The sequence below is a fragment of the Hemiscyllium ocellatum genome, chromosome 19, assembly GCF_020745735.1.
Source record: "Hemiscyllium ocellatum isolate sHemOce1 chromosome 19, sHemOce1.pat.X.cur, whole genome shotgun sequence".
NCBI lineage: Eukaryota > Metazoa > Chordata > Chondrichthyes > Orectolobiformes > Hemiscylliidae > Hemiscyllium > Hemiscyllium ocellatum.
This window is the reverse complement of record NC_083419.1, coordinates 34,828,598-34,840,530: the sequence shown is the minus strand read 5'-3', so window position 1 is coordinate 34,840,530 and position 11,933 is coordinate 34,828,598.

The window sequence follows — 11,933 nt, the reverse complement described above, 5'->3', positions numbered from 1 at the left end:
CACGTGCAAAGCATCCTTCTTGTACAGGTCACTTTTACTCCAAAAGAGATTTCAAAGATCCAAAAATGTGAATCCTTCCTCCTGCACCACATCCTCAGCCATGCATTCATCTGCTCTATCCTCCTATTCCTATCCTCACTAGCTCATAGCATCAGGAGTAATCCAGATATTACTACCCTTGAGGACCTTCTTTTTAAATTCCTGTCTAACTTTCTATATTTTCCCTTCAGAATCTCATCCTTTTACCTTCCTATGTCATTGGTACTAATGTGTACAATGACCTCCTTCTGGTCTGTCTCTGCTTTCAGAACATTCTTCACCCTTTCTGAGACACCCTTGATCCTGGCACCAGGGAGGCAACACACCATGTACCCATCCAGATGCCCTTCAAATGTTGCAATTGTACCAACCTCCACCACTTTCTCTGGCAGCTTATTGCATGCATGCACCACCCAATGCGTGCAAATGTCGTCCTTAGGTCCCTTTTAAATCTTTCCCCCTCACCCTAAACCTATGCCTTTGAGTTTTGGTCTTCCCCACCCCAGGGAGGAAATCTTGCTTATTGACTCTATCCATGCCCCTCATGATTTTATAAACCTCAACAAGGTCACCCCTCAGCCTCTGATGCTCCAGGGAAAACAGCCCCAGCCTATTCAGCCTCTCCCTATAGTTCAAACCCTCCAACACTGGCAATATCCTCATAATTTTTTCTGAATCATTTCAACTTTCACAATATCCTTCCTTCAATATTCCTAAAATGGCATAACCAATGTGCTGTACAACTGCAACATGACCTTGCAACTCCTATACTCAATACTCTGACCAATAAAAGAAAGCATACCAAACATCTTCTGCACTATCTTGTTTACAATCAACTCCACTTTCAAGGAACAATGAAACTGTACTCCAAGGTCTCTTCACTCAGCAACATTCCTGAGGACCTTACTATTATGTGTATGAGTCCTGCCCTGATTTGCATTTCCAAAATGCAGCACCTCACATTCATCTAAATTAATCTCGATCTGTCTTTCCTCTGCTTACTGGCCTATCTGATCAAGATCTTTTCATACTCTGAGGTTACCTTCTTTGCTGTTCACTACATCTCTAGTTTTAGAGTCATCTGCAAACTTACTAACTATACCTCCTTTGTTCACATCCAAATCATTTATATAAATGATTAAAAGCAGTGGACCCAGCACCAGACTTTGCGACACACCACTGGTCACAGTTTGAAAAACAACCCTCTTGTCTGAAAAGTAACCTTCCCAACATCCTGTTTCTTCTATCTTCAAGCCAGTTCTGTGTGCAAATGGCTACTGCTCCCTGTATTCTATGTGATCTAACCTTGCGAACCAGTCTACCATGAGGAACCTTGTTGACAGACTTACTGACGTCTCTATAGAACACATCCATCAATCTACCTGGTGAAATTTATGGGAGACAATGCTAGATTGAAAACAATAGCAATTCTTCTCAATGCTTTTGAAAGAAAGACATTGAATTTTATCAGGCATCAAAAATAACCAATTTCTTTATTTTCCTTGCACATTACTCTACAGCTCCATTCTTGGCATTGGGTAGATCTCTGGCTTTAATCTCTGCCTTCTAACAAGGCACTGAAGCTCACGTATTTATTTTTGTTGTATTCTGTGAACACATGAATAGCTCCATCTTCCTGACAAGAAACTAGCATTTCATTACTTTGCAATCATCCAGCATTGGGAGAAAGTGAGGACTGCAGATACTGGAGAGCAGAGCTGAAAATGTGTTGCTGGAAAAGCGCAGCAGGTCAGGCAGCATCCAAGGAGCAGAAGAATCGACGTTTCGGGCATTCCTGAAGAAGGGGTCATGCCCGAAACGTCGATTCTCCTGCTCCTTGGATGCTGCCTGACCTGCTGCGCTTTTCCAGCAACACATTTTCAGCAGCAATCATCCAGCATTGCAACCCTGTATTTCTGTGTGTATACAGTCATTGCATCGTGCAGTGGTGATGTTACCAATAATGAAGTTTTTGCTAATTCAGCTCCTGAGATAATAAGAGATGACAAATGTCTTGGTATTTATAAATAATGGCACATACAAGGACGTCCACAAATATTTCCATCTGCAATGATGGTGGAGGCCTGCATGTGAGGAAAAGAAAGGCTGATGTGTTCAGTCAGAATGTTTAATAGATGAATTACCATGGCTTCATTGAGGTCTCCAATGTCAAAGTTACCAGTCTTCAGACAGTTTCTCAGTTTCACTCCATCTATTGTCAAGTGAATGTACGAGACACAAGGACAGCTTATGTCCCATCCCCAGGATATCATGGCAAGCATTCCTTATAGCAGTGTCTTCAGCCAAACTGTCTTCAGTCGCTTCATCCTAACCTCTCTAGATCCTAAGGTTAGAAAATACGATGTTCACTGACAATTGCACAGTGCTCAATTCCATTTGCAATGCTTCAGATAATGAGCAATCTGTGTTCTACATGTATTAAAACCTGGACAGTTTTCCAGGTTGGGCTGAGAAATGTCCCATTCCCTGTAGAGGCATCCTGAGGATGAAGCTATTATCTCCAACAACCAACAAACATTTTCCTTTGTGCTGAAATGACTGCACCTTGTCAGGTAGATGCCAGTGTTGTAATTATGCTGGAATAGCTTCCGCAGAACACAGTTAATGTTAGGGCACAAGTCATGAATAGTAAAGGCAAAATGTTATTGAGAGCCATAGTCTTTGCTGTCCCAGTCCCCCTCCAAAACCGCCACCACAATAACCACCATTCCCCCAGCCAACATTTACCATGGCATCCATTAATGAATCCCCAGTCATCAGTTCCCTGGGGATCTTCATCAAACAGAAACATTTCTGGACTATCCATTTTGCACAGGTCAGGAGTGTGATAAACCTGCTTGGATGAATGCAACTCAAACAACATTCAAGAAGCTCAACGTCATCCAGGATAAAGCAACCCATTGATTGATCATCAATAACACACATCTGCCAGATGTACTGCAGCAACTTGGCAAGACTGCATCATCCAAACTTGTGATCTCAACAGTCAAAAGCAGCTGGCATATGGAAGCTCCACCACCTGCCAGATTTACCTCCGGGTCACACACATAATAATATCAGTATTCAATCATGATTGCAGGGTCAAAATCCCGGAAGTAATTCTCTAACAGTACTACTGGGAATATACACACCGCATCAACATTAACAGTCCAAGAAAGATGACCATTCCCACATTCACATGGTTAATGGTTGCTGAATGTGCCAGCGGCACTCCAATAATGTGAAATGAAGTTTTTTAAGGGGCTATATAAATCCAAGTTGTTAGCATGTTAGCAATGTAAGATCTAGTTCGAGGACAATGTTGACTATCCTTTTGTAAATTTGCTCATAATTTTGTTATTCCTTATTTTTGGAAGATATCAGCAATAAGTCAAAAACAATCAGTAGCCAATAACCTTTCTCCAACTTCTGAAAATCAGAATTAACTTTTCCTGGAATCCTTTTCTTCAATGGTAGTTGAAATCATCATCTTGAGAATGATAACAAGTGTAACTGGAATGGTTTTCTATTTGATTAAAGTTGATTCATAGTATACCTGCTCACTAATTTCAATCACTGGTTATTGCAGAATTTTGAATGAATTAACTTTAGTGAATGAAACACTTGCAAATCAAGCTCTTTCACATATTTTTGAAGACATTCATCCACTTCTTTGTCTAAGGGCCTACATCAGCAATACCAAGTGCAGGAAAATCTATACCAACTACATACCGTGCTGTGGAATCAATAACAGGACTACACTTCTGAGCTGAATCAATATCATATCAGCAATGCACATTGCACCAGAAGCAAAAGCAGAGATTTATTTTAGCTAAAGTAAAAATTACACGGGACATGTGGTATTTACCTAGATAAATCAAGTTGAGCCCATGCCATTTTTGCAGCTGGCTTAATTTGAACAACACTGCTGAATTTCCACTCCATTAAGAAAGTTTGCTGACTGACAAAGAAGAAAGTTTGGCAGGGCAACTGTTACTTTTTTTTACAGGATGTGGGCACCACTAGTTGGACCAGCATGTGCTGCTCATTTGTAGCTGCCCTTGATAAACTGATGGTGAGCTGCCTTCTTGAACCATTGCAGTCCAAATGCAGTAGGTAGACCCACAATATCATTCGGGAGGGAATTTCAGAATGTTGACCAAGCTGCATTGAAGCAATGATGATATAGTTCCAAGTCAAGAATGTAAGTGGCTTAGACGGAACTATGCAGGTGGTGGTGTTCCTATGTATCTGCTGTCCTTCTTCTTCTAGATAGTAATGGTTGTGGGTTTGGATGGTCCTACTTACTTGGTAAATTTCTGTATTGCATCTTGTAGGTCATACACACTTCTACTACAGAATGTTTGTGGATGTGGTAGTAATCAAGCGGATTATCCTGGATGGTGCCAAGCTTTTTGCGTGTTGGTGGAGCCTCATCTGTCCAGGAAAGCCAGGAGTATCCCATCACACCTGACAGGCCTTGTGGACAAGCTTTGGGAAGTCAGAAGGTGAGTTACTTAATGCATGATTCCTAGCCTCTGACCTGTTCTTGTAGTCGCAGAATTTTGTCGGTAATCCAGTTCAGAATCTAGTCAATGGTAACCTCAAGGATAGTAATTGATTCAATTATGGTGATATCATTAGTGTCAAGTTTATGTCGTCTCTTTTCAGAGATACAATTGTCCAGCATTTGTATGACCAAGAACACCACCCTGAGGAATGTTTACAGAGATGCTCTGAAGCTGAGATGACTGACCTCCAACTATTAGAATCATCATGTCGGTGTCAGGCATGAATCCATCAGCACAGTTTGCCCTGGATTCCCATTGATTCCAGCTTTGCTGAAGTTCCTTGAGGCAATGCTCAGTCAAATACAGTTTTGATATGAAGGCCAGTCACTCTGCCTTCTCTTCTGCATCACCAGACCTGAAACATTAGCACTTTGTTTTCACTCTAGAGATGCTGCCAGACCTGCTGAGTTGCTGCAGTAATTTCTATTTCTGTTTAATTCTGTTGTGCTGTCTGCGCTATGGGGAATAACACTCACTGCACATTGTTGGAATTGCAAGATTAAGGCTGGTTGTCAGAACTGTGTGGATTATTAATGCTGCACAATGTCTGAGCTGTGGTTAGTGTTAGTATTGTGCATTGCCTGAACCTTGGAGATTATTAGCCCTGTGTGTTGTTTGAGATGAAGGGAATGATAGTATTGTGCACTGTTAATTATCCCCACAGTTCAGACAATGCATATTGTCCAAACAGGTAGGAGCGTGTTGGGTGGAAGTTGAATGCTGTACTTTCTCTGAGCTTTAGCCTGAATGTTGAGTGACTGGAACATACTTCACATTCCAGATACCATGCTGGATGCAGGGATCCAACTACACTTTCCAATTCTCTACTGTCTACATACTTGGACATCTTCCACATGCTCAAGGTTCTAAGGTAATAGATAATCGTGTTTTTGTTTTATTTCCTGTCAGAAATAATTACTGAAGAAATGTGGTCATCCTCCTTACTGTAATACTCTTAACTTCAATTTGTATCTAATTAGTAGTTAAAGTTTGATATTTAAATTCACTGCAGTAACACTATTGAGAATATTCCACAATAATCATTTTCTTATATAGTTATGAAGGCAAATTCAAGCAAGTGTAAGGACTGTGTCTTTTTAATTTGCTTTTTCTTAACAGTGACCTGAAATGAGAAGACTGCTTTAAAACCAATGGTGAAAGGGTCGCTGTATGTTTTGAAAGCAAGAAAGCTGACACTTAATGTCAAACATTATGGAGACTACTGCTTGAATTAGCAACAACTGAAGTTTGAGTTGAAGATAATTTGGAACTGAGAGGGTATGTCAATTGTTAGTAATAAGAAATTGATTTCCAGCACTTGGTCCATAAGCTTGAATGCTATGACATTTCAGTTGCTCATCCATGTACATTTTAAAGGTTGTGAGATCCACCACCTCTCCCATCCTCCCAGGCAATGCGTTCCCAATTCCCACCACCCTCATGAAAACACTTTCTGCAAATCCTCTCTGCACCTGGATTTTTATTGTGCTGCATATGGATTTTTAGAAGGCATTTAATAAAGTGCCACATAAAATATTTTCAAATAAGGGAAGAGCTCACAGAATTGACATAATTATCAGCATGTATTGAAGATTGTTTAATAAACAGTAGGCAGTATACATAACCAATGGAGCGCCACACTGAATCTGAAGGGCTCAATTATTAACATTAATGAATCGCAGGAGGAGGCAGAGTGTAAGGTTACTGAATTTGTTGATAATTCAAAAATAAAAGGGAAGATGTGACAAGGACATAAGAAATCTGCAGGAGAATATGGATAGATTGAAGTGAGTGGGCAAAAAGAAAATGGCAGATGGAGTTTACTTCAGGAAAAATGCAAAGTGCACAACAAAAGGTGCTCTTGTGCATGAAACAGAAAAAAGTAGCAGGCAGATGAGGTACTTAAGGAAGCAATTGGAAATTCATCCTTAGAAGGTAAGAACTAGGAGCATGAGGAAGCAATTCAGCCCCTTGAGCCTGCTCCACCATTCAATACGATCATTGCTGATCATATGGTGGTCTTAGCTCCACTTTCCTGTCTGCTCCCCAAAGTCTTCAATGCATTAATAATTAAAAATCTGGCTGTCTCCTCCCTAAATTTACTTAATGTCCCAGCATCCATCACACTTTGGGGAAGTGAATTTCACAGACACTAACCCTTTGAGAGAAGTAATTTCTCCTCAGCTGCTTTAAATCAACTACCCTAACCCTAAAAGTATAACTTATCATTCTAGATTGACACACGAGGAAACATCTCTCTACGTCTACTTTGTCAATTCTCTTTAGTATCTTATATACCTTAATTAGATCTTCTAAACTCAAGGGAACAGAGGCCTAAACTATTCAATCTCCCTTCATAAGGCAAACCTCCAATCAACACTGTCATTGCGAGGGGTTGATATAACCCTCTATTTTTAATCAGGGCATCATTGAAGCTGGACCTGGAATAGTATATAATATTTGTCCCCATATTTAAGAAAGGATATATTAGCACTGGAGGCAGTTCAAAAGTGATTCACAAAGGAATAATGTTGCACCCTTATCTACTTCTCCACAAAAACAATGATATCCCCATGTGTTAATCAATACCCTCAACTGCTTTACTAGCAAAACTCCTTGCATTAAAATAAATGGCATCTAGCCTTGCCAAGCTCCTTGTGCCCTGACTATATAGGGTCTGCCTTTCAGAGTGACTTGATTTTTCCTTTTATGTTTGTGCATCACCTACTTTACCTCTACTCAGTAACATATCCCCCTCCCAAATTAGTTTAAACACCCCCCCACAAGGATGTGGTTCCATTCCAGTTTGGCTGCAACCCACCAGACAAACAAGGCAGGGCAAGTAACTAAGGTGTCAGTGGGGGAGCACTTTGGGGCCAGTGACCATAATTCTATTAGCTTTAAAATAGTGATGGAAAAGGATAGACCGGATCTAAAAGTTTAAGTTCTAAATTGGAGGAAGGCCATTTTGACGGTATTAGGCAAGAATTTTCAAAAGCTGATTGGGGGCAGATTTTCGCTGGCCTAGAGACGGCTGGAAAATGGCAAGCCTTCAAAAATGAGATAACGAGAGCCATTATATTTCTATTAGGATGAAAGGAAAGGCTGGTAGGGGTAGGGAATGCTAGATGACCAGAAAATTTGAGGTTTTGGTTAAGAAAAAGAATATGTCAGGTAGAGACAACAGAGATCGAGTGAATCCTTATAAGAGTATAAAGGCAGGTAGGAGTATACTTAAGAGGGGAATCAGGAAGGCAGAAAGGACACGAGATATCTTTGGCAAATAGGGTAAAGGAGAATCCAAAGGGATTTTATAAATACGTTAAGGACAAAAGGGTAATTAGGGACAGAATAGTGCCTCCCAAAGATCAACCAGGCAGCCTATGTATGGAACCACAGGAGATGAGGGAGATACTAAATGAGTATTTTGCATCAGTGTTTACTGTGGAGAATGCCTTGGAAGATATATATAATGTGGGGAAATAAATGATGACATCTTGAAAAATGTCCATATTACACAGGTGGTGGTCCTGGATGTCTTGAAATGCAGAAAAGTGGATAAATCCCCAGGACCTGATCATGTGTAACGTAGAACTCTATGGGAAGCTAGGGGAGTGATTGCTGGGCCGCTTGCTGAGATATTTGTATCATCGATAATCATAGGTGAGGTGCCAGTAGACTGGAAGCTGGCTAACGTGGAGCCACTATTTAAGAAAGGTGGTAAGGAAAAACCAGGGAATTACAGACCGATGAGCCGGACATCAGTGGTAGACAAGTTGTTGGAGGGAATTTGGAGAGTCAGGATTTACATGTATTTGGAAAGACAAGGACTGATTAGGGATAGCCAACATGATAGAAATCATGTTTCACAAACTTGATTGAGTTTTTTTTTGAAGAAGCAACAAACAGGGTTGGTGAGGGGAGAGCGGTGGTCAATATGGACTTCAGTAAAGCTTTTGACAAGGTTGCACATGGTAGACTGGCAAGCAAGGTTAGATCTCATGGAACATAGGGAGAACTAGCCATTGGGAGACAGAATTGGCTCAAAGGTAAAGATAGAGGGTGGTGGTGGAGGGTTGCTTTTCAGACTTGGAGGCCTGTGACCAGTGGTGTGCCACAAGGATTGGTGCTGGGTCCACTACTTTTCATCATTTATATAAATGATTTGGATGTGAACATAAGAGGTACAGTTAGTAAGTTTGCAGATGACACCAAAATTGGAGGTATAGTGGACAGCAAAGAAGCTTACCTCGGATTACAATGGGATCTTGATCAGATGGGCCAATAGGCTGAGGAGTGGCAGATGGAGTTTAATTTAGATAGATGCAAGGTGCTGCATTTTGGAAAAGCAAATCACAGCAGGACTTATACACTTAATGGTAAGGTCCTAGGGAGGGTTACTGAACAATGAGACTTTGGAGTACAGGTTCATAGCTCCTTGAAAGTATAGTTGCAGGTAGATAGGATAGTGAAGGCAGCGTTTGGTATGCTTTCCCTACAGAGTATTGGTCAGAGTACTGAGTACAGGAGTTGGGAGGTTATGTTGCGGCTGAACAGGACATTGGTTCGGCCATTTTTGGAATATTGCATGCAATTCTGGTCTCCTTCCTATTGGAAGAATGTCGTGAAACTTGAAAGGGTTCAGAAAAGATTTACAAGGATGTTGCCAGGGTTGGAGTATTTGAGCTATAGGGAAAGTCTGAATAGGTTGGGGTTGTTTTCCCTGGAACATCAGAGGCTGAGGGGCGACCTTTTTGAGGTTTACAAAATTATGAGGGGCATGGATAGGATAAATAGACAAGGTATTTTCCCTGAGGTGGAGGAAAGGGACCTAAGGGGCAACTTTTTCACATGGAGGATGATGCGTGTATGGAATAAGCTGCCAGAGGGAGTGGTGGAGGTTGATATAATTACAGCATTTAAAAGGCATTTGGATGGGTATATGAAGAGGAAGGGTTTAGAGGTAATGAGCCAAGTGCTGGTAAATGGGACTAGATTAGGTTAGGACATCTGATCAGCATGCACAAGTTGGACTGAAAGGGGCTGTATGACTTCTATTCCCCAGAAGTGGATCCTCCCTTCAGCAGCAATTCCTTGGCCACACATTCATATGCTCGATCTGCATGCTCCCAGACTTACTAGCACATGGCATTGAGAGTAATCCAGAGATTGCAACCTTTGAGGTCTTCCTTTTCAATCTTCCACCTACCTCCCTAAATTCTTGCTGTAGGATTTCATCTCTCTCTGTGAACCACGATCTCTGACTACTAGTCACCCCCTTCAGAATTTCTTGCAGCTAAGCCGTTCACCGACAGCCTTAATTCTCATTCTGGGGAAGCAACACATCATCTTGGAGTCAGACCTTTTGTGGCTGAAGAATTAGCTGCCTGTACTCCTCACTACCGGTAAAGCTGTTCCACTTTCCCTTCTCCCCAACTTTTGCAGTTGGAGTTTCTGTAGACGTCACTACTCTTACCATTTTCCAACATCAAAATTGAGAACTGCACACTGGGACAACTTCCCTGCCTCTCTTTTTCTGACTGGGGATTAGCCATTCCTTCTCTGCAGTACCTTAAGCTTAAGAGTGACCATGCCGAGAGGTGTGCTATCCATGCAACTCTCAGCCATGTGGTTGTCCTGCAGTCCCTTCAGCTCCAAAACCTGATGACACTTCCTACAGATGCTGCCTGGACTGTCAAAAACTTCCCACATAAGCAACACAACAGACTAAATTCTTCAGCCATATCTTTAGTTCAAATATGTTTATCCTAAATTTTAGCCAAAAAGAAAATTTTTATGTTTGTATTCTTATTTAAAAAATCTATAACTCTTAACTTTCCTTACTGCAGTTTTAAAGCAAAGAGCAACTTGCCTACTACCAATCTGTGAACTCTCTAACACCACCAACCCAAAGAAACACAAACATATAAATAGAAAGCAGGAATCATCAGCCTAACACTATGCAATAAAATGAAAATTAACACAAGTGAAAGACACAGCTCAGAGCTGGGGAGTGGCTAGCCAGAGCTGAAAATTCAGTGCATGTGTTTTAGAATAGGGTCAGACTGATTGGTGTAAATTAAAACAGCACCGAAATTCAAAAAGTGGCCTTTGACAAAATTAAGCGAGGCACTTGTATTTACTTAATAAGGTTCTTGGGGGAAAAAAAAATGTTTTGACCTTTGCTACTGATAATTGTTTCTCATTCCTAGGCCTTGTTTCTTGTCTCATCCAACTCTTTAGTAAATACCTCTTTTTGAAAATTTCATGAATGGGCTTCTTTTGCTTTCTGCTCCACCTTGGGCAGCTACTTAAGCTTTAGCAAAATGTTTGAGCGTTTTTGAAATTAAAAAAACCCAAAGATACTGGAAGTATTCAGAGTCCTGATTAAAGGTCATTGACCAAAAAGCTAATTGTTTCACCTATCACAGAAACAGCTTAACCAGCTAAGTACTGTTCTATTAATATTCATGAGCAGTTATTTGTTCAGTCACAATACTCCCGCACTCTGGAAACCTTTGCCATTTTGTTCTATTGTCTCCTTCTTGTTTTGAAAATCATGTTCATGAACAATCACTTTGGCTCCCTACCAATTCTTCCACCTAGTCAGCATTCATATCCAAAAGCAAAGGATTGTGGGTTTATGCTCAATAACATCCAAGTGTTGAGTTATTCATCTCAACAGAACTGCATCAATTAAATATTTCTTTCCAGAAAACAATATTTGGAGAAACTGACATATTAACCCAAGTTATCAACACATAGTCAATATACTTGTAGATCATTTCCTTTGACTACATACAATGTCGAAGTATTAACAGAGTTTTACCAGAACAAAAAAAATCTACAAGAGAGTAAGGAAATGGTACTTCTTAACTTTGTCCCTACAGGTTTTAGAATGGCAGTTGGAGCGTGCACTGTAAATTGAATGATCGTATATTCTTGTGACCTCTCCAGTTTAAAAGTGCACTGGCAATTATAGCATGAATTTCAAGAAAGGAAGGATAGGGAAGGAAGATAATTAGCAACGTGCATTTAGAGAGCACATTTACAATATTTGGGATGGCACGATGGCTCAATGGTTAGCACTGCTGCCTCACAGTGCCAGGGACCCAGGTTCAATTCCCACCTCAGTCTGTGTGGAGTTTGCACATTCTCCCAGTGTCTGCATGGGTTTCCTCCAGGTGCTCCAGTTTCCTCCCAAATCTAAAGATGTGCAGGTCAGGTGTTAGGTGCAATGGTCAGAGGTAAAATAGAGGGAAGGGGAATGGGTTTGGGTGGGTTATTGTGCGAAGGGTCGGTGCAGACTCGTTGGGCCAAATG